This window comes from Onychomys torridus, unplaced genomic scaffold (genome assembly GCF_903995425.1).
Source record: "Onychomys torridus unplaced genomic scaffold, mOncTor1.1, whole genome shotgun sequence".
Taxonomy (NCBI): Eukaryota; Metazoa; Chordata; class Mammalia; order Rodentia; family Cricetidae; genus Onychomys; species Onychomys torridus.
Genome location: NW_023412934.1, coordinates 57,262 through 82,512, shown reverse-complemented (window position 1 = coordinate 82,512; position 25,251 = coordinate 57,262). Strand labels below are relative to the sequence as shown.

At 37.3% G+C, this 25,251-nt stretch overlaps 1 pseudogene; it reads right to left on the bottom strand.

Moving 5' to 3' along the window:
- Nucleotides 1–1,878: 1,878 nt before the first annotated feature.
- LOC118576078 lies at nucleotides 1,879–25,008 on the bottom strand (annotated as a pseudogene).
- Nucleotides 25,009–25,251: the final 243 nt, after the last annotated feature.

Genomic DNA, 25,251 nt, shown 5'->3' with positions numbered 1-25,251 from the left:
TATACCCTGTTCTTGTATAATATGGATGGCTGGGGACCACTCATTAGAATAATACCTTCTAATATTTCTCTCAGAAGCATGTGCTAGTTTATGATTTATTTCTGAGGTTGGAGGGATGTTAATCTGAGTATTCCATTGTTGCAACAGGTCTTGACCCCACAGGTTCATAGCTATGCTAGCCACATAGGGTTTTAATTTGCCTCTCTGTCCTTCTGGACCTATACATTTGAGCAATCTTGCACTCTGTTTCACTTGAGATAATGCTCCAATTCCTAACAGTTGAACATTTAACTTCTGAAGAGGCCAAGTTGGATGCCAAAATTCTGGTGCAATTATGGTCATGTCAGTATCTGTGTCTACCAGACCAGACAACAAATACCATTTATTTTTACTGTTAATTTTGGTCTTTCTTCATTTATAGAATCTTGCCAAAATTTTTTCTTTATGGTTTCTCCTGAATTTTCTGGTCTCTCTGTCTCAGTTGTTCCACTACCCTGAGTAGCCTGGTTTGTTCCAATAGTCATTTGGTTATTTAGTTGCTCTGAGTAGGGGTTTCCTCTATGACTGCAGGAAATGTCTGAACTGGATTTTCTATGGGGGCCTGTCTGAGGCCCCACTGAGAGTTTTCCAAAGAAGAAAGCAAAATATTACCTTGCCTGTCCCTTGTTGATCTACATTCATTGGTCCAGTATTTTCCCTTACCACACCTTCTTCATACTCCAGAAGGAATGAGCATTCTGGTGCCCTTGTTCCTTGAAGAAGCATTGTTTCCAGGAATGCCCTGTTTTTAGTCCCTTTTCAAATATCCTTGCTTTCCACATCCAAAACATCTGATATTCCTCAAACCTCTTAAATTGCTTCTCCTATCCACATATCATTATGGTCATGAGACTCAACATTAACGTGTCTCTAATGCAGTCTTCCAAGGGTGCAGATCTTGCCTTTAATGGTCTGATTATTCTCTTGCATGCTGCATTCGCATTGTCGAAATCCAAATATTTGATTATTATCTGGCTAGCTTCTGAATTGGGGACCATACTATTGACTGCTGAAGTCAATCTTTGTAAGAAATTTGTGGAAGATGCCTTTGGGCTCTGCATAACCTTTGTAAATGACACAGTTTCTTTCCTGGTTCCTCAACTCTGTCCCATGCATTCAAGGATGCCATTCAATATAGAATTAGGGTTTGGATATAATATAAATATTGTGTTAGTATTGCAGCATATTGGCCTTCTCCAACAAGTTGATCCTGGGAGATTTGTATATCTTTAGCCATCCATTCATTTTCTATATTTTTAGTTTCCTCTTTGAACCTCATTTGCCACTGAAGCTGTGCCCTGGGTTCCAATACAGCATTTACCAGCTCTTGCCAGTCCTGTGGTATAATCTTATTATAAATTGACCAGGAGTTTAACATTTGCTTTACAAATGGGGAATGCATGCCATAAGATACTATTCACACTTCTCTGATCTTCCGGCATTCACACCAATACTGGGCTCCAGGTTTTATTTTATTAATAAAAACTTTTTATGATTCTTGCTACAGATATGTGAGATGAGTGAGAAAACACCACACTGTGTTTAGTCCCACCATTCAAGGTCTGTATAAGCCACACATTCAGTCAGACAACTTTGGATGTCTTGTGAAGAACACAGTTTATTTCAAATTTGGTGTATATTAGAAAAAGAATAGAACTTCAGCAATGGAATAATATCCAATAGCCAGGTCTTTTAAAATAAGTGTTTGATTGGAAGTTTAAAGGAGACAATATACATAAAACTAGCATACATGAAGTTTCTAGGCATAGTCATTGGAAGGACTACAAGATAATGCATACATCTTGCATTGTATCCTAATAGGTGGTTCTGTACCAACACTCAAGTTGTCAGTTTAAATGTTTTCATCTTTAACTTTTGAAGAGAATGTCTCTCTGGTCTAAACAAAATTATGTATCACTTAGGGAAAAAGGTGCATGCCAGCAGGCCAACGCTAGAAGCTGAGATGGAAAAGACGTCCACAGCCACCATGATCTTGCCTTTTGTGCTGTGGTAGACAGGGAGAAAGGTGACCCAGACACTGCAGAACAACAGCATGCTGAAGGACAACTTGGCTTCATTAAATGTGTCAGAGAGATTTCTGGCCAAGAAAGCCACAATGAAGTTCCCAAAGGTGAGGGAGCCATGGTACCCCAAAACACAGTAGAATGCAGTAACTGAGCCCTTGTCACACACAATGATGATTTGGCCATGCTCAGAGTGTGCATCAATGTTAATAGATGGAGGAGAAATTCCCAGCCAGATTGCACAGAGTATAATTTGTATGAGGGTACAGATGCCAATGATATATTTGGGGCCCCTAAAATTAGATACAACCTCATCCTTCTTCCAGGGGCTGTGACTTTCAAAGCCAGAACAACAGTAACTGTTTTGGCCAACACAGTGGAAATAGCCACAGTGAATACAACTCCAAATATGATTTGCTGCAGGATGCATTTATCAGGATTGGGATGGCCAATAAAGAGCAAGGGACACAGGAAACAAAATATGATTGAGTTGAGCAAGGTGTAGCTGAGACTGCGGTTATTGGCCTTCACAATAGGCATGTCATGATACCTCACAAAGATCCCAAGAACCGCAACTGTATATGCAGTGAGGCACAAGACCATTAAAGTCAAATCCATCCCAAAGGGGTCTTCATAGGTCAGAAAGCTCACAGATTTGTGAATGCACTGGTTCTGGTCTGCATTCGCATATTGCTCTTCTAGACACTTCACACACTGATGCACATCTGATGGAGAAAGGAACGTATGATTAGGGTAGCTTCAGCATATTTAGAAACCAGATATTTCAATTAAGTGTGTTGCAGAAGGATAAAAAATGTGTGCATTCATTCTGTGGATGGAGGTGAAAGGCACTGCTGCATGGCAATGCTTCAATTTCACAATATTCATTCATTATACTTATATATAAGGACACCAAACTATCATTATGTTCTCCATATACCATGTGTTCATGATTCCATTTGTCATCCTAAGGAAAGCACAGATATTTTAGCACCATTGTGGATGTTATGATAAAGTTACTTAAAGTCTTTAAGTGAAAGAAGCTGAAATCATTAACCATTGTTTTGCTCAGTGTATATTTTAAATTCTCAGAAGCACAGATGCATTGCCTGCTGATTTTTTTCTTTCTGTTTTATGGATTCTGTCCACATTATAGATGAAGACTGTGTCTTCTACTGGGATAAGACCTGTGATATATTTTCTACTGTGAATTTGTCAGCCCAAACATATTGACATATAAGCAACACTAAACAGAATCAGTAGGAAACCTCAGAGTCAGCAAGAGATACCCTAGGATCAAGTTCTCAACATATTTACCACAGAGGTAAATGTAAGTGAATAAGAGATAAAGACAGGAGATAAGAGAATGAGGGAGAAGGAAAAGAGACTTGGGAGATGGGTAACAGGTATTTGGATGGAATACAAAGAACTTCCTCTGGATAGAGAGGAGACAGACATGCCCTTCAGGAAAATGGCAGTTCATAAAGGAAAAAGGGTCAGCTCATCTTGGGATGAAGTGTTTAATTGGGTAGTCAAGTCTATTAGGACAGCCACATGGGGTGTTGCTATCCTGACTTCAATAGTTTGATAGCTGGACTTTGATAGTCAGCCCTAGGAGGAAGTAGTGGCCAAAAAAGGGAAAAGTCCTTAGTGGCTAGCTTTAAGTATGTAATTGTCATCCCTAGGTGGTATCTTATGTGTTTAATCCTAGCACAAGGGAAGCAGAGGCCGGCAGAATTCTGTGATTTCAAGCTCAAGCTAGGACTAGGATAGCCAGGGCTACACACACACAAAGAAAAACCTGTCTCATAAAAACAAAAAAAATGTAAATGTTTCAGATAGTATTTATATTGATGTGAATCGAAGCCATCACCATGGCAACTCTTACAAAGAAATACATTTAATTGGGTATATTATAATTCAAATAATAAAAGAGTTCATGAATTTGAGGGTGATTGAATTTATCCAAGGTAAGTAGGAGGATGAAATGATAAAGGAAAATTATGTAATTTTGATGTTTGAATATGCAAAAATAATTAAATATATTAATAAATCCCCCCTTTGTGCCGTCATCATTGAAGAAAGGACCCTGTATTCCTGAGGCTTGTTCATAAGAAGAGTAACCCACTGGACCAGAGAGACCCCAGGTATTTCCAGAGACTTAGAAAACAGCCCCAGCTTCTGACCTGCCCTGGAACTCCCACCTGGACCAGAGGTGAGTGCCTGGGGTTATAGTCAGAGAGGCACCCACCTCTAGGACCCACCCCTGCGCACCAGCCATTCCAGGGAATGCTGTGGATATCGCTTTGTGTAAATAAAGTTCTGATTGTCCAGTGGCCAGGCAGGAAGTATAGGCAGGACAAGAGAGGAGAATTCTGGGAGGTGGAAGGCTGGGTGGGAGGAGATACCACCAGCTGCCACCATGAGAAACAACATGTAAAGACACTGGTAAGCCACAAGCCACATGGCAAAGTATAGACTAACAGAAATGGGTTGATTTAAGAGTAAGAGCTAGATAATGGTAGGCCTGAGCTAATGGCCAAACAGTTTAAATAATGTAAGTGTCTGTATGATTATTTTATATGTGAGTTGTGGGACCACAGGAGCTTGGTGGAACCTGGAGAGAAGCTCTCCAACTACAGGGGAAGACTTGAAAAACTGGTCCTCAGGTTCTGACAATAGGGCAGGACCCTCCCATCCCCCCCTGGAAGGTTCACCCTCTCCAAGACCCTATCGTGAACCCTAGAACCTCCACGCTATGCCCCCACACCCATCTTCAAGAGACCCCAGCCACTTCCAGGGACTTAGAAATGCCCATACTGCCCCAGAACTCCCATCTGGACCAGAGGTGAGTGCCTAGGGTTATAGTCAGAGAGGCCCCCGCCTCTAGGTCCCAACACTGGCACCAGCCATCCTGGAAAGACCTGCCCAACTTGGCCACCCAGCATCCATCTGGACAAGAGAGAGGCTCCCTAAATCTGTCTTCTTTGTCTGAACCAAGTGTACTGATAAGACCAAGAACGAATCTACAATGAGATGGGCAGATGTCAAAGCAGAAGTACATAAAACAGAATAAAGACCAATACAGCATCATCAGAACCTAGCCCTTCTCCAAAGCTAGACCGGAACATCACAGAATGGAAGAAACAGAAGAAAATAACCTTGTAAGTAACATCATGAAGAGGCTAGAGCCTTATACAGAAGAAATCAAAAATAAAGAGGAGGAACAGACAAACTAAAAATGGGAAGAATGCTATAAACTACTAGAGGAAAGGACAAATAAAGCAGAAGAAAACAATAAGTACCTGAAAGAAAATCATGAAAAAGCAACGAGAGGGAGGAGGAAAAGAGTCCAAGACCTGAAGAGGGAAATAGAAAAATTGAAGAAGACACTAGCAGATGGAATGCTGGAAATAGAAAATCTGAGTAAATGAACAGGAACTTCAGATGCAAGTATAACCAACAGAATGCAAGATATGGAAGAGAGGATCTCTGGTGTTGAAGATACATTAGAAGAAATAGATTCATCAGTCAAAAAAAAAAAAAAAAACAAAACAAAACACGAAAGCAAACAAAGTCATGACCCAAAATGTCCAAGAAATTTGGGACACCATGAAAAGACCAAACCTACAAATAATAGGTATAGAGGAAAGAGAAGAATACCAACTCAAAGGCACAGAAAATATATTTAACAAGATCATAGAAGAAAACTTACCCAACTTAAAGAAGGAAATGCCTATGAAGATACAAGAAACCTATAGAACATGAAACAGAATAGAACCCAAAAAAGTCCCTGCGCCACATAATAATTAAACAACTAAACATACAGAAAAAAGAAAGAATATTAAGATCAGCAAAGGGAAAATGCCAAGTGAATTATAAAGGCAAACACTTCAGAATAACACCTGATTTCTCCATGGAGACTTTGTAAGCCAGAAGGAACTAGACAGATATAATGCAGACACTAAGAGACCATGGATGCCAGCATAGACTAATAGAACCAGCAAAACTTTCAATCATAGATGGAGTGAACAAGACCTTCCATGACAAAACCAGATTTAAACAATACTTATCCTCAAACCCAGCCCTACAGAAAGCACTAGAAGGAAAATTCCAACCTAAGGAAGGCAGATACACCCATGAAAACACAGGCAATAGATAATACCACAGCAGTAAACCCCAAAGAAGATAAGTACACACACACTAAAACCAAAAAATCAAAATAATAACAGGAATGAAGAATCCCTGGTCATTAATATCCCTTAATATCAATGGACTTAATTTACCTATAAAAAAAACACAGACTAAGAGAATGGATATGAAAACAGGGCCCATTTTTCTGCTGCATGTAAGAAACAAACCTCAAATGCAAAGATAGACACCTCCTAAGAATAAAAGACTGGGAAAAGACTTTAAAATCAAATGGTCTTAAAAATCAAGCTGGTGTAGCCATTGTAATAGCTAGCACAATAGACTTCCAATTAAAATCAATCAAAAGAGATGAAGAAGGACATTATGTACTCATTGCAGGAAAGATCCACCAAGATAAAGTTTCAATTCTGAACATTTATGCCCCAAACACAAAGGCACCCACATATGTAAAAGAAATATTACTACTAAAGTTTAAATCACATATAAAATGTCACACATTAATAATAATTAATTAATAATAATTCAACACCCCACTTTCATCTCTGGACAGATTAGCCAAATTGAAACTTAACAGAGAAATAATGGACTTAACTGATTGTATGACACAAATGGACTTAATGGATATCTACAGAACATTCCACCAAAACAAAAAAGAATATAACTTCTTCTCCGCACCCCATGGAACCATCTCTAAAATCGACAACATACTTGGCCACAAAGCAAATCTCAATAGATTCAAAACAATTGAAATAGCCTCCTGTGTTCTCTCGGACCACCATGGATTAAAGTTAGAGGTCAACAATAAAAAAAAAAAAAAACCTACAAAAACCTAAAATCTCATGGAAACTGAATACTGCACAACTGAGTCACCAATGAATTAAGGAAAAAATAAAGAAAGAAATTAAAGACTTTCTAGAGATCAGTGAAAATGAATACAACACATACCCAAACTTATGGGACAATATGAAAGCAGTGATAAGAAGAAATTTCATAGGAGTAAATGCCCACATTAAGAAGTTGGAGAAATCTCACACTAGTGATTTGACAGCACACATGAAAGCTCTTGAACAGGAAGAAGCAAAGTCTCCCAGGAGGAACAGATGGCAGGAAATTATCAAATTAAGAGCTGAAATAAATAAAATAGAAATAAGGAACAATAAAAAGAATTAATGAAACATAGAGTTGGTTCTTTGAGGAAATCAACAAAATAGAGAAGCCCTTATGCAAACTAACCAAAAGACAGGGAGAGAGCATCCAAGTTAACAAAATCAGAAATGAAAAGGGGGACACAACAACAATGAGGAAATCCAGAGAATCATTAGGTCATACTTCAAAGACCTCCAATTCTCCAAACTGGAAAATCTAAAAGAAATGGATAATTTTCTGGATAGGTACCACATACCTAAGATAAACCATTTAAATAGTCCAATAACCCCCAAGGAAATAGAATCAGTCATTAAAATCTCCCAACCGAAAAAAGCACAGGACGAGGTGGTTTCACTGCAGAATTCTACAATATCTTCTAAGAAGACTTAGAACCAATACTCTTTCAAATGTTCCACACAATAGAAGCAGAAGGAATATTACCAAACTCCTTTGGTGAGGCAACAATTACCCTGATTTCTAAACCAAACTAAGATGCAACAAAGAAAAAGAAAAGAGAACTACAGACCAACCTCCCTCATGAAAATTGATGCAAAAATACTCAATAAAATACTAGCAAACAGACTCCAAGAACACATCAAAACAATTACACAACATGATCAAGTAGGCTTTATCCCAGGGATGCAAGGGTGGTTCAACATATGAAAGTCTGTCAATGCAAGACACCATATAAACAAACTCAAAGGAATAAAAAACCCACATAATCATCTCATTAGACACAGAAAAGGCATTTGAAAAAATCCAACATCCCTTCATGATAAAGGTATTGGAGCAATCAGGAATACAGAGAACATACCTAAACATAATAAAGGCAATCTACAGCAAGCCAACAGCCAACATCAAATTAAATGCAGAGAAACTCAAAACAATACTACAAAAATCAAGAACAAGGCAAGGCTGTCCCCTCTGCACATACTTATTCAATTTAGTAGTTGAAGTTCTAGCCAGAGTAATAAGACAACATAAGGAGATTAAGGGGATACATATTGGAAAGGAAGAAGTCAAGCTTTCCCTATTTTCAGATGACATGATAGTATACAGGAGTAACCCCAAAAATTCAACCAAGGAACGGATACAGCTTATAAGCACCTTCAGCAACAAAGCAGGATATAAGATCAATTCAAAAATCAGTAGTCCTCCTATATACAATAGACAAACAGGCTTAGAAGGAAATCAGAGATACATCACCATTTAAAATAGCCACAAATGATATAAAATTCCTAACTAAGCATGGGAAGGAACTATATGACAAGAACTTTAAGTCCCTGAAAAAAGAAATTGAAGATGTCAGAAAATGGAAAGATCTCCCATGCTTATGGATAGGCAGGATTAACATAGTAAAAATAGCGATCTTACCAAAAGCAATCTACAGATTCAATGCAATCCCCATGAAATTACCAACACAATTCTTCACAGACATGGTAAGAATAATGCTCTATTTCATATGGAAAAACAAAAAACCCAGAATATCCAAAAGAATCCTGTACAATAAAACAACCTCAGGAAGAAACATGATCCCCTACCTCAATCTCTACTATAGAGCTACCTTAATAAAAACAACTTGGTACTGGCATAAAAATACAACATGTGGAACAATGGAATCGAACTGAAGACCCTGACATTAACCCGCACACCTATGAACATATAATTTTTGACAGAGAAGCAAAAACTGTACATTGGAAAAAAAATAAGCATCTTCAACAAATGGTGCTGGCATAACAGGATGTCAATGTGTAGAAGGCTGCAAATAGATCCATATCTGTCACCATGCACAAAACTTAAGTCCAAATGGATCAAAGACCTCAACATAAATCCAGTTACTCTGAACCTGATAGAAGAGAAAATAGGAAGTAGTCTTGAATGCATTGGCAACAGAGTACTTTCTAAATATAACACCAGTAGCACAGACACTGAGAGAAACAATCAATCAATGGGACCTGTTGAAAGTGAGAAGCTTTTGTAGAGCAAAGGACATGGTAAACAAGACAATGTGAAAGCCTACAGAATGGGAAAAGGTCTTCACCATCCCCACATCTGACAGAATGCTGATATCTAGAATAAGTAAAGAACTTAAGAAATTAGACATCAAAATGCCCAACTGTACAACTAAGAAATGGGCTATAGAACTAAACAGAGAATTCTCAACAGAAGAAGTTCAAATGGCTGAAAGACATTTAAGGAATTGCTCAACATCCCTAATTATCTGGGAAATGCAAATCAATACGACTCTGAGAAAACACCTAACATCTGTCAGAATGTCTAAGATCAAAAACACAGAAGACAGCTTATGCTGGAGAGGATGTGGAGCAAGGGCAACTCTCCTTCACTGCTGGTGGGAATACAAGCTGTACAGCCACTTTGGAAATCAACATGGAGCTTCCATACAAAATTGGGAGTCCATCTCCCCAAGACCCAGCTATACCACTCTTGCGCATATTCCCAAGGAATGTTCAGTCATACCACAAGGGCATTTGCTCAGCTATGTTCATATCAGCATTGTTTGTAATAGCCTGAACCTGGAAACACACTAGATGCCCATTAACTGAAAAATGGATAAAGAAAATATGGTACATATACACAATGGAATACTACTCATCATAGAAAAACAATGACATCATGAGGTTTGCAGGTAAATTGATGGATCTAGAAAAAAATCATCCTGAATGAGGTAACCCTGATTCAGAAGGATGAACATGGTATGTACTCACTCATAGGAGGATACTAGATTTAAAACAAAGGTAACTAAATGGCTACACAACTCCAGGGAGGCTACCTAGAAAATGGGGCCCTAGGAAAGACACAGGGATTGCCCAATGACAGAGAAATGGATGAGACCTACATGAACAACCTGGACTACAGTGGGAGTAATGAAGAGCAAGTTTCAAGGGACAGAAAGCTTAGGAGAGCAGGAGATCCCAGCTGGATCAAGAACAGAATGGGAGAACAAGGTATAACAGACCATTATAAATGATGACCACATGAGAACAGGAATAGTCAAAGTGCTGGAGAGGTCTCCAGAAATCCACAGTGATACATCCTCTGTAGACTGCTGGCAATGGTTGTGAGAAATCCTGATCTGACCTACTCTGGTGATCAGATGGCCAAACACCCTAAAGATCATGCTGGAACTCTCAACCAATAACTGATGGAAGTGGATGCAGAAATCCTCAGCCAGGCTCCAGGTTGAGCTCCAGGTGTCCAATTGTTGAGAAAAAGGAGGGACTATAAGAGTGTGAATTGTTGAGACCAATATTGGAAAAGCACAGGTACAAATAGCCAAACAAATGGAAGCACATGAATTACGAAACAAAGGCGGTTCAGCTTCCAGCTTGATCAGGCCCTCTGGATAAGTGAGACAATTGAATAGCTTGAACTGTTTAGGAGGCACCCAGGCTGTGGGACCAGGACCTGTCCTTAGTGCATGAGCTGGCTGTTTGGATCCTTGGGCTTACACAGGGACTCTTTGCTCAGCCTGGAAGGAGGGGGCTGGACCTGCCTGTAGGGAATCCACCAGGTTTAAATGAATCCCCAGGGGAGTCTTTGCCCTGGAGGAGATGGGAATGGAGAGGTGTGGCAGGGGGAATTTGGGGGTTGGGGCGGGAGGTGGGAGGACAGAGGAACCCATGGCTGAGGTGTAAAAATATAACACAAATATAATTTTAAAAAGACAAAATAAGAAAGAAAGAAATAAAAGCAACCATATCACTTATGGCAGAAACCTCTGTATAGTTTTATCATTTAAAACCCCTTTATTCAGATTCCATCACTGCTGGGAACAGACATGTACATTACTCCTCCCTGAATTTCCATCTATGTGAGACCGAGACTGTGGGAGTGCTCCAGTGTGAAGGAGATACTGATACAACACCATGAGCAACTCAAGTTCATTCAAGTAAGAGTGATAGCACAGAATGTTTGTTTTGAGGAGTAGGACCCCATTAATAACCAGTGATCTCTAATCTGGCAATATTAGGAAACGTGATTATAATTGCTCTGAATCAAAGGATTATTGAGGAGGAGAATGTGCCTCTTGATTTTAAGTCTTTTTTATATAGAATAATGCATTTAAAGTCATATGTAATTAGTTAATTTGCTTATGGGACTGAAAGTTGGCTCAGCTGTGAAGAGAATGTACTGCTCTTATGGAAGCCCTGAGTTCAGTCACCAGCACCCACGTCGTGTGTCTCACAGCTGGCTGCAACACTAACTACAGACACATTGTTTGCCTCTCACTTGCACCTGCAGTTGTGTACACATAACCACTCATCTCACATACATACAGAAAGTGAAAAAATAATATTTTTTGCTTAAATTTTGTTTTATTTATCATTGTAAATACCCATTACTCCTTTATGTTATTATATTTAAAACAATTTCCCTAGACTTTATTTAATCAATTCAGTAAATATTATATTTGTTAGTGCATAGAGGTCAGAAGAAAACTTCTAGGAGTTGGGTACCTCTTTCTACAATGAGGAATTTAATTGCTATACAATATTACTTTCCATGAGTGTCTTTTATACACTTTCATTTCATTGTACATGATGACAGGCAATAGAAGAGCAAAATAATCTATCTGCAATTTGCATGGAGCTAACTCTAATCAAATAATTATTTGATTAAAAAGAGCTGTGTAGTTGACAACACTATTTAGAATATTGTGGCAAGTTGCTTTCATACAAAACAATTTTAATATTATATTTGTAACATTAAGAAATGGGTGATGTATAGAAAAATATTGAACACAGGACATTATATTTTCTACATCAGGTGCCATGTCTTATTCACAATTCCCTAGACTTCAAATCACATTGATCATTTGAAAAAGGATCTCTGGATATTGCTTGAAGTTTTCTGTATCATGCTAAACAGTATCTGATAATTTCACAAGTAATTATTCCTTTATCCATTAATCTTACAGAGGATTTTCATTTGGTTCTTAGCAGCCACATAACAGAATTCAGTGGCTCTGATGCTCTGATCTGTTCTCCACTAACTCTTTCACATACATGGTGCCTTCAACTCATGTTTAAATTTAATAAATAAATATTAGTAAAGACTCATAATTGGAATTTAATCGACCTGTAATTTTAGAGGAGATAATAACACTAGAAAATGCTTTTTGTAGAATTCCCTCACACTGTAGTTTGATTATCAAAACTTTTTTTTGATGACCCATGAAATGAATTTTCAAAGAGTCAAAGCTATATGACAAGGCAAAGGGTATTACTTGAAGATAAGGTGTTATTGATCACATTACTGTAAAAATGAACATAGGAAAGTGATGTATTTGACTTGTGGAGTGGACTTTTAACCCTTTAATCATCCTATGTAGGTTAGAGAGGATGATTATGAGAAGAATTTATCTAGCTGCAAACACTCAATTGTCTCATTAGAAACTTCATTTTCTGGGTAGGGGTTGCAATCAAAACAGCAGGCTGTCATTCCCTCCTGCCAGAATTTTCTGAATCCAGGACCACAATCAGCACTGCACACAGAGGGCGGCATCTGAGGATAATTAGACATATGCTATTATCAATAGTTTTACTGATTTCTTCCATATCTGCATTAGATGAACATGGTGATATAAACTTATTTTATATGCAGCAAATGAGTTACCACATTTCACTTAGTATATTTTATAATGTTATTTATATGAATGTGTGAAAACATTAATATAAAGTGGAGTAGCATCACATTGCTGGAAAATTAGGAAGAAGAATAGGTTGTTTGTTGTGGGCAAACACTATGGCACTGCAAACTGATTTTTCTAGTTAATTTTAGTCAACTTACCACAAAGTACATTAAAAAGTTAGTGGGAACCTGAGCTAAAAGAACCCTCTTCATTGAACTAGCCTGTTGTCCTGCCTGTAATATATTTAATAAAGAGGCACTTGATTTAGAAGTGCTCAGCCCACTGTGGGCATTTTCCCTAGACAGGGCATATGAGAAATGAAGCAGAGCAAGATGGTAAGTAGAGTTTTTCCCCCTAAGGATCTATGCTTATTTGCAGAATCCAGAATCCTACCATGTTCTCCCATGATTCTAATCCATGAGACTATTCAACCACTCTTCTTCACTTTGTTTTTAGTCACTGTTAAATCACAATAATAGCATTGCAACCTAGAACTAGTGAACATATGAAACAGGGGAAGTATCTCCTCATATCTTAGATAGCATACATAAACTCTAATAAAATACCACTGCAAAGCACGAAACAGACAGTATAAGAAAAAGTAGGTAAATGGCAGAGCCTGGTACATTTGTAGTGATAGCATGCTGAGTTGCCAAAATTGTTGCTCACTGAAATTGGCACCACTGAAAGGTGGAGTGTTTTCTGAGGTGAAAATGCTTTACAAAATTTTAAGTACTAGGAGAACCTGAATAAGAGTTAGCTTACTTAATCCTAATTAAAGGATTTCTTAAAGTTTAAAATAAAAAGTCATTTTTTCATCAAAAACCTGTTTAGAGTCATCTGAATGCTGCTTCAGAAAGCTGCTGATCATTGTGTCTTCACTTTGCATCCTTTCTTCAGCTTGAGTTCTGTGTTGAAACTGCAGTGTCTCTTATACACTGGGCCTTTCATATTCTCCACAAATCTTTCTTTTCTTTGGCAGTTTTATGAAAGAGTTTCACAATTTAGTTGGGAGACCTCAACTCCTGATAGAAACTAGTTTGACATAGTTACCACAGAGACCTGTGTTTCTTTCCTCCTGAATACTGGAATTAAAATATATTCTGTCAGCAGTCACATTCCTTCCCTTCTTCTTTTGTTTATAGTGTTTACAAATTCTTTTTGTTCTTGCTAAGATATTAAGGACTATTTTGAATAAAAGTGAAGAATATGTATATTCTTGAATCATTTCTGACCATGTATTTTTAGGCAGGGTCTCTCTAAGCAAACCTAGTTTGCTTGGACTTACTATCAATGCCAGACTGGACATAAACAGACTGGGATTTGCCTGCCTCTACCTGGCAAGAGTTTGGATTAAAGATATAAACCATCATGTACATCTGACCTCACTAATGATTTTAATGGAAATTCTTTGAGCTTCTCCTCATATAGTACAATGATGACAATAGGACTGATCTTTTTAAATGTGACTGGTCTGGACAATAATTATTAATCAATAAAAAAAAAATCAAGTCAAGATGTTTTCAGTCTACTGTTTCAGGTTTTTGTTTGTTTTAAATTTTAACTCTGAATGGATGTTTGCTAAGAGCTCTTTTTGCCCACATTTGGATGGTCATGTATCGTGTATTTCTATCCTTGAGTCTATTTATGTGCCACATTTACTTTCCTGATCTGCATGTGGGGAACCATCCTGTATTCCTGGAATGATGTCATCTTTGACACAGGACAGGTATTTCTGTTGTGTTTTTGAGTTATATTACACAGTGTTTACTTGAGAATTTTTTCTACCACATAAATCAATGTGTTTAGTCACTAGTTTTCTTTATTTTGTTCTATTTCTTCAACATTCTTTCCCTACATATTTACAGAATGGATTTCTGGATGTTTATAAGTGAGGTTAGTTTCTGGAAGCAAAAATTACTTTTTTCCCAAACCAATGTTGATGTATGCATACTTTGATTAGAAAATGTGAAGATTAACAGTTAATTGTTACTGAGAATTATTTACTAATTATGGCCTATTACTGTTATTGCATTATTTGATATTATTCTAACAGTTGTCTTTCTGACTGATGTTCTAATGCTGTCTTTTTATTACTTCGTGATTTGAGTATATCTTATTTTTCCATGTGTAGAAGTTCTTCTAGTGTTTCCATAATACTGTAAGAATCATTATGAATTCATAAAATTTATGTTCACTGTTGAGCATATTTCTGTCTCTGTGCTAGTTAGGATTCTCAGGAATAAAAGAACTTTCAACATGAATCTGTCCTTATATCTCTCTATCTTTCTCTATCTCTATCTATCTATCTATCTATCTATCATCTATCTATCTATCTATCTATCTATCTATCTATCTAATTTCTTAGAGGCTATGGTTTAGGTATTCCAACAAGTGTTGTAAACAAATGCATGGACCAAGAATCCAGAAACTTCATAATCTACGAGGCTGAAGGTTTCTGCTGATTTTCAGTATTCACTAGATTACCAAATAAATAGTTTTCAATGCCAATGAAAGAACAGACTTGCTAGAAAGGTGACAGCAAGGAGATAAACAACAAAAGCTTCCTTTTCAATGTCCTTATATTCACCACCAACAGAGGGTGTAGCCCTAGACAAATATTAGCTTTCCAAAATCAAATTATCTGGATAAATGTTGTGTCTTCTCAAATTAATCCTCAAATAAAAGATATTTTTTTCCCATCTTAAAAGATCTCTATTTGGAATCTGTTCTCCTACCTGATGACCTTAGCCTCTAGGCTTTAGGCCAAGGAATACAACCTGTGTCCCTATACTTCCTCCCACTGCAGCTCAAGTTGCAGGTCAGCAGGCAGGTCTCTTGCAGGCAGGGCTCACTACCATCCCCTCATCAGACACTGTAAACTATAAGCCCCACTCTACTGCCCAAACCCACCCATCCCCCAAGTCTGCAACTGCTCCCTGAAACAGACTACACCATCTCCAATTGGACCAAGAGCTCCAATTGGACCAAGAATGCTTATGAGACCAAGTGTGGCTCCCTGACACGCAGAAAAAATTGGCACTGATTTGAGCAAAAGATGGGTAGATGCCAGTGTGAGAACATATTCAACACCATAAAGACCAATGTGGCACCACCATTTGTTTCTACATCACCAAAACCAGAACATCCCAAAATAGAAGAAACAGAAGAAAATGACCTTAACAATGATTTAAAAATTATTGTCTTTTAAAGAGGGAATAAAAAATCCCTTTAGGAAAAGAGACAAGAGAAACAAATAAAAAAATGGAAGAAATCAATAAATCCCTTAAAGAAAGGCAATAAGACCAAGAAAAAGTAATAAAACCGGCAAAAGAATCAGTGCAAGAATTGAAAACTAAAATAGAGGCAAAAAAGAAGACAAACTGAGGGAACGCTGGAAATTAAAATCTGAGCATATGTACAGGAAATGTAGATGCAAGCATAACCAAAAGAACGCAAGAAATGGAAGAGAGACTCTCTGGCACAGAAGATACAATAGAGGAAATAGATTCATCAGTCAAAGAAGATATTAAAGCCAACAAAGTCATAACACAAAACCTTCAGGAAATATGGGACTCCTTATAAAGACCAAACCTAACAATAATGGGGATAGAAGAAGGAGAAGAACAGCAGCTCAAAAGCACAGAGAATATATTCAACAAACTCATAGAAAAAAAATTTCTCATGAAAAAAATCAGATTTAAACAATATGTATCCACAAATCCAGCACTACAGAAAGCACTAGAAGAAAAATCCAACCTAAGGAATTTAGAAACATCCAAGAAAACACAGGAAATAGACAGTCCCATACCAACAAATCCCCAAAAGTGAAACACACAACACTACCATCAAAAAATGACAGGAATTAACAGTGAATGGTCATTAAGGCTGGGAAAATCCTTTCCATTCAAATGAATTTAAGAAGGTAAAATGTGTAGTTATTCTCATAACTAAAAAATAGATTTCAAACTAAAATTAATCATAGGAGGCTAAGAAGAAAATTACATATTCATCACAGGAAAAATTCATCAACATGAGGTCTCAACTCTTAACATTTTTGCCTCAAATACAAGGGCACCAAAGATGTAAAAGAAGCTTTACTAAAGCTTAAGTCACTCATAAAACTCTACATGCTAATAGTGTGAAAGTTCAACACTGCAATCTCTTCAACATACGGGTATGCCAGACAGAAACTTAATGGAGAAATAATGGAACTAAGATATGTTATGACTCCAGTTGATGCCTCTTAATTCAGGAACAAGACAAGACTGTACACTCTCCCCATATCAATTCAATATAGTACTCAAAGTCAAAGCTAGAGCAATATGACAACAAAAGGATATGAAGGCATACAAACTAGACAGGAAGAAGTCAAACTTATTTGAAAATGATATGATAGCCTACAGACGTGACCCCCAACATTCAACCAGGGAACACCTACAAATGAGGAGTACCATCAGGAATGTGGCTGGATACAACGTTAATTTAAAAAAAATCAACAGCTTCCCCATACACAAATGATAAACAGGCTGAGAAAGGAATCAGAAAAACATTACCCTTTACAATAGCCACACATAATATAAAATACCCTGGGGTAACTCTAAACTAACCAATGAAAGATTTGTATGACAAGAACTTTAAGTCCTTGAAGAAGGAAATTCAAGAAGATATCAGAAAATAAGGTCTCCCATGTTCATGGATAGGTATAATCAACACAATAAAAATGGAAATCTCATCAAAATAAATTTACATATTCAATTCAATCCCCACCAAAATACCAACACAACTCTTCACAGACCTCCACAGAACAATACTTAACTTCATAAGGACAAACAAACCTAACATAGCTAAAACAATCCTGTACAATACAGCAACTTCTAGAGGCATTATCATCCTGACTTAAGTTCTACTATAGACCTGTAGTAATAAATTAAGCTTGATATTGGCATAAAAATGGACATGTGGACAAATGCAATCAAAGTGAAGATACTGACATTAATCCACACACCTATGTACACCTGATTTTTTTGCAAGAAAGAAAAAATTTTCAAGGGAAAAAAATAAAGCATCTTCAACAAATGGTGCTGGCATAACTGTGTGTCAACATGTAGAAGACTGCAAAATAATCTGTATTTATTGCTATGCACAAAAATCAAATCAATGTGTATCAAAAACCTCACCTGGGTCATGCCCTCTGGATAAGAGAGACAGCTTACTAGCTTGAACTGTTTGGGAGGCCCCCAGGCAGTGGGACCTGGACCTGTCCTTATTGCATGAGCTGGCTGTTTGGAACCTGGGGCCTATGCAGGGACACTACTCAGCCAGGGTGAAGGGAGGAGGGGACTGGACATGCCTTGACTGAATCTACCAGGCTGAGCTCAATTCCCAGGGGAGTACTTGCCCTGGAAGAGAAAGGGAATGGCTGGTGGGCCGGGGGGGGGGGGGGGGGGGGGGAAGGACAGAGAAATCCATGGCTGATATGTAAAATTAAATTAAATTATAAAATAAAAAATCCACCTACACTGAACCTGAAAGAAGGGAAAGTAGGAAGTAGCCTACATTGCACCAGCACAGGAAACCACTTCTTAAATATAACACCAGTAGCACAGACACTGAGAGCAACAGTTAATAAATGGGACCTCCTGAAACTGAGAACCTTCTCTAAGGAAAGCACATGCTGGTAGGTGTGCTAATTTGTACAGCCATTCCAAAAGTCAGTATGGGGATTTCTCAGAAAACTGGATATCAATCTTCATCAAGACCTAGCTATACCATTCTTGGGCATACACCCAATGGATGCTCAATCATACCACAAGGACACTTGCTCAACTATGTTCATATCAGTATTAATCATAATAGCCAGAACCTGGAAATAATCTGGATGCCACTCAACTGAAAAATGGATCGAGAAAATGTGGTACATATACACAAAGGAGTACTACTCAGTAGAGAAAACAATGACATCATGAAATTTGTAGATAAATAGATGGAACTAGAAAATATCATGAGTGAGGTAACCCAGACTCAGAAACACAAACATGGTAAATGGATACTAGATGTAAAGCAGAGGATAACACATCTCCACAGAAGCTAGGACACAAGGCAGACCCTAAGAGGGACATAATAATCACCTTGAGAAGGGGAAACAGAGATCTCCAGGAGTGACCTGGGGATATAGAGGGCCAATTGAGGGGTGGATATGGAGGATGAGAACATGATGGAATGGGGTGGCTTAGCTGGGGAAGAAATGGAGTGGGAGAGTGATGAAAGAGATATTTTGATAGAGAGAGACATTATAGGGTAAGAGAGAAACCTGGTGCTAGGGAAATGTACCAGGCTTTACTCTCCCACCATGGGAGAACTTACTTTTTTAGAGGCAGGGATGAAGGGTAGCTCATGGGGTTTAGGCAAGGATTGGGGGTGCAGGAGTTGAAATGAGAGGGGAAACTGTGTTTGGTATGTAAAATGAATACATTTTTGTTTTAAATAAAACATTAAGAGATGGTCTTCTTTTTCTTTCTTTCCTTCTTTCTGCCCATTTCTTTATTTTTTATTTGTTTTTAGAGACAAAGATTCTCTTTGTAGCTCTGGTTATTCTTGAACTCAAACTGCAATAAAAAATAATGTTTTGCATATGTGTAATTTTCTTCTCATTTACAATTAGCCTCAGTTTTTCAGCACTGGTGTCAGGGGTTCAGCAGAAAAGAGGAAAATCTTTGTGTAGTACTCAGAGTGCCAAGAGAATTTCACTTTACTGGAAATAATATTAAACAGTGCTAACAAGCATTTTTATATTTGTACTAAAGACAGAAACATTTTCTAGTATGATAAATATTCACTGTGTTCATGTATGATATCTTCAAAGAATTAATAAAACATCATATCAAAAAGTGAAAAGGAGAGTCATACTAAAGGAGGCTAAAGAATGATCCCTAATGTGACAATCTATTTCAATTCACTAAGCTACAAGAAATCAGAAATGGAAATGCTGTTTAATGGAAATCAGAACAGTAGGTCAGACCCACCTCTCTACTTCCTGTGGCCCACTCTATAACATCTTCATATAAATGTAGCTGTTCACCAAGTGGAAAATATGGGATAAACTTTCCAATCTTCACCTTAAGTCCAAGACCATTTGGAAAATTCCAAATCTGGGAAATGTCATATTCTGCTTGCAGTTTTTCTTTCTGTTTCGTTATCATGTTGTCCTCAACAGTATAGGTGAAGTGGGTCTTCCTAAGAATGGAGTGCAGCTGAAAGACAGTTAACATTCTATAGTGTTTGTTTCCTTGCTTGAAGTCAGAAAATGTATTCTGATTTCATCATAAATACAACTTTATTGAAGGTGCACAGTTGAGAAATCTCAAAGAAAGCAAGGGAATTAATAAAATTATAACAATGTCCCTAGAAATGCAATTCTCACAGGAAACTACCAAACACAAATGCAGACATACATGTGGATACCAAACATAAATATTAAATATGCACATATATATGCATCCACTCATACAGATACAGGGATACATACATAATACAGCCACATACTATTTACTCACACATACATATGTAAGCCAAGACACACATGTGAACACACAGACATAGAAAATCACACTTATGCACAAAAACAGACACACAGAAAAAGAAACCCACAAAAAACATACACAGGCTCACACAAACACTCACAAATTCATAGATAGATACAGATCCATTTGCACAGGGAGGCATTGATACGGACAAGCTTATGCTAAAATCCAAAGACAGACATCCACACACACACAAATACACACAGATACACTGAAACACAGATATACATGTGCACAATTGATTCCAAAAATACATACAAATAACACATGTCAGCACATGGAGACACATGCACTGACAAATACATACAGAAAGATACACATAGCAACACAAACCTACAGGAAAAACATTGATGTAAGACAAAAAATTGCTAAGTTCTACACACAGACAGATATGCAGATAAACAGAAACACATTCACATCAACACAGATATACACCTAGATACTCAGAAACAAACACAAACACATCCATAAACAATGATAGCTATCCATCCACATATAGATACACATGATGTACTGAACAGAATCCTATCATTATTTTCTCTATGTTTTCCAATGCCAAGATTCAGGGCAGAATCAGCTAATTGCACTTTAGAAAACGATCCCCTGCAATGACTACCATTTATTTGACAACTAATGAACAAAATATCTTCCCATCAGGGAGAGGATTAATAAGGAAGGACTCATATGTTTCCAGTATTAGAAGAGGGGTGATGATATTCAGGTGCTCTGTAAAAATTCATTGATTTACCTGAATAAATTGTGTGTCCCACTCTACTGCCTTTGTAATTGAGATTTATACCAATCTCTAGATTTACTTTCTTGGTAGGAAAAAAAATGTTCAGAAAGCTTTATATTTGGTAAAATATACCCTAATGAACAGGAATGTGACATCAGAGAGACTATTAAAGACTCTCACATTGATGACACCAAATATCATCCAATAGGAGAAACAGTACCTTAAAGCAATTAAATTGAAATCCTTCCGCATTATCCATTGTCTTAAGAAGCTTCTCCTGGGGCTGGAGAGATGGCTCAGCAATTAAAGTCTAGGCTCACAACCATAAAAAGAATCTTCTCCTGGAAGAAATGGGCCACAATATGCACAGCATCATATATATCATAATTACCATCATTAAATGCCATATCAAAAGTCTGTCCCATTAGCCACTCCAAAAAAGCATTAGATGAGCAATTCTTCAGTGTCTTAAAATAGAAACTGAGACTTCACAGTTAAAGTTCATCCACTCCAGACATGCCAGGTACTTGATTGTGATGAGAGGGCTCAATGCCTGGAGAAAATTCTTAAAACCAGAAATCTCAGCATGATGATGTGCAAAAGCTAGAGTCCTTTGAGATGAGTCAAGTGTGAAGTCACTCTTACTTATAGAGACATCCCACTGTGAGGTGGTGCCCCATATTTTGTGTATACCTTGAAATTCCCACATCCTATAGCTCAAAGCTAGAGTACTGTCTGTATCACCATAAATGATAACAACATTTGAAGATGATGTCATGATTTACTTATAATATTTTTCAGCACTTGACACACATAAGTGTATATTGACTGGAATCGTGTTTACAAAGGCAAAGCAGACTATATTTTCTTCCATCTCTCTTCTCAAATATGAGAGAAACTGGGTACCATGATCATTGTCTGAGATGGTCAGCCCAATCCAGTTCCAGCTGAAGTGAATCATGAGAGAGATCATGGCCAGGGCTAGAGATGGGTCCTTGGGGGCCATCTGATACAAATAAAGAAAATTTTCATGATCACTCAGGATAGGATGGAAGGGTCCAAAGGTAAGTTGAATGACCTGGGACACAGGGAAAACCATGAGTACCAAGCATTAAAATAAGTTGTTAAACACAGTTTTCTGCAAGGAGATCTTAAATACCTGCTTACCTGTTACTTCTTCCCTTATCTATACTTTAAAAAGGGAAATATGAAAGGCCCATGAAATTTCTGAACAGTACCATTAAACTATGTCGTTTGACATAATTGTAAGGTCAGTTTCTCCCTCACACTCTTTTTGGCATCTTCGAATGACACCAATAGAGACAGGATTTCTTGTAAACTACCACATAAAATCTTACCTGCTGAGAACTGTAGACGTCCATTGCTTTCCCAATGACTAGGGATTCTGCCCAGTTTGGTCCTGAAAGCACCACTGAACATATGTCCATATTATTACAGTTATAATTAGGTGTATTATAATGATGTTTTACAGAACATTGAATGAAATCATATGCTTTTCACATGAATTTACAATCACCTGCTAGAAATCCAAATGCTAAAGACATATTTAGTAAAATATCAGGGTTCCTGTTGACTTGATCCACTGAAAACCTAAGGCCAGTGCAAACTGATTGTTGACATTTCCTCCTCTGTAAAAGGATACAGTGATTAATAGAGACAGAGATTTCTAGATAATCGTGTGTAATCAATATAAGGACTACCCTTTACCGGAAGGTATTCCCAAGCACCCCCAAAGACTGAAACACATTTTATATGTTGGGATTTTGAGATGACATAAGAAGATGGAAGCTTACAAATACATATAAAGGTTCATGAGAATACAGGTCCTATAATTACAATGAGCCATAAGTATCTTCCACAGAGTGCCTTGTATATCTCTAGTTTATCAGTACTTTCCCAAAAGGTAAAGACAATGCACAAGGCTTTGACCAAACAGTAAAGCTCATTATTATTTCATTTTTAAATTGTTGATCAGTATGTAAAATACACATAATATGTGAGACATTGAGTTTATAGTATTTTCTTATGAAATTATCTGAATAGGGTAAGACAATCTCGAATGTCAGATTACTCACAATAGTTTGGGCAACATTTGGCTCTGTTACTTCCAATTCTTTATAATCAGTGGACAATAAAACTGACATATGCCATCCTGACAATCTTTATCTTTCTTCTTTCTGGTTTATCTTTTGTGGCCATAAAATCTTTTTTAAGGATTTATTTTTAAATAAACTCAAATAACAGAGACAGATTTGGTAAAAATTCATGTCTGTATTGATCTGTGGGTATGGATAATATTAATGCTCAGTTAGTCCGTAAGTAGGGAATGGATTCCAACTGTAGACTAAATAGACCTCAAATGCCCATGGATACACTTCCTTTAGGTCATGAGTGCAGAGATTAAGGGCATGTACTACCTTTAAAATATTGTTCACTTATTTTATGAAAATGTTTATGGAGTTTTATGTAAAAAAAAGGGGGTAACAGGTCAGTTGGAAGAGAATGATACCAGTTTTTGTTTATGTCTATGGGAAGAAGAATAACTTCTCTTTCTTCCTAGTCATTTCATACCATCTAACCAATAAAGAAAAAATATGTACAAAAAATGTAAATAGTATTAAAATTTGTAAAATAAAAAGATATAATGAATAAATTTACTTAAAGAATAATAAAAGTGTTAAAGGTGATTAAGTGTCAGAGAATAAGTAGATTAGACATATATACACACACACACACACACACATATATATATATATGACTCAGCTTATGAAATAATGGTAAAGGTGAGCTAGTGGGCAAATACCTCTATCCCTACTGTCAATTGTTGCCAATTATCACTTGCTACAACTGTCTCTCAGGCCAGTGACTACTGAAGTAAGCAGTCACCACTATTAGGGGCAGCCACAGATCTCAGAGAATGCAACCATATCATTTACAGTCCATACAATCCTTCTTTGCTCTAAAGAAAGAGTGAATAAATGGACTTTGAAATTAAAGGCAAGTGATTATACATGCATACAAGTGAAATATGGACAAACTGAACGTCTGTGTGAAAATTTTCTGTACCTAGTGTACCAAAAATATCATTTGCCCTAGCAATGTGTTAAAAACTACACATTGGTGGCATGTCCATCAGTTGACTCTACTCTATGGCCATTTTTTTACCCAGTTAGGGTGGCATTCACTGAAATAGGAGGTTCCTTTTGATGAGACATCACCAGTTATTGTGATATGGAAACTGTGAAGAGGCAGACCACATGGATGCAACAATGTCTGGAGTCCTTTCTTTACTCAGCTTCCAGGCCTGGAAGTTAGAGGGTAACTGGGAGAAAAACAAAACACTCTCTGGACAAATTAAAATTAGAAAAATGGCATTGATTTTCTAAAAGAATTTGGGGATTTTTATTGATTTGCAGAAATATTCATGATGACATGTATGTAGATAGTATAAGGCACTTACCTTTCTTTGAAAGGTTGTATGAACTCTGTTATCTCCACTGGCCCAGGTACTGTGCCAAGTACAAAGGCACATGACTGAAATATTCCATCCTTGTCTTCACTCTGCTTCATTGTCCAAAAGCAACTAGGATTAATGGAGCTTGACAAGTGAAGTGGAATGTTCACGAGCAAGAAGAGTAAAATCAAAGTGAACATTTTTTTTTCTGCTATAACCCTGAGACATTTGGAATGCGACCTGCCGTGCTTATCAGAATATCAAATGGGCACCCAGATATATCCACTTGTTTTTATTTCTGTGGCCAAATAAGGGGCTACTTACATATCATGATTCATTTTCTTTATTTGTACAGTTGTTTTCTTACCCATTGAGAAAATTTTGAAACTCTCTTCCCTGAGTGTCTTCATCTGCTCTCCATATTCCATGACATACAATTCAGA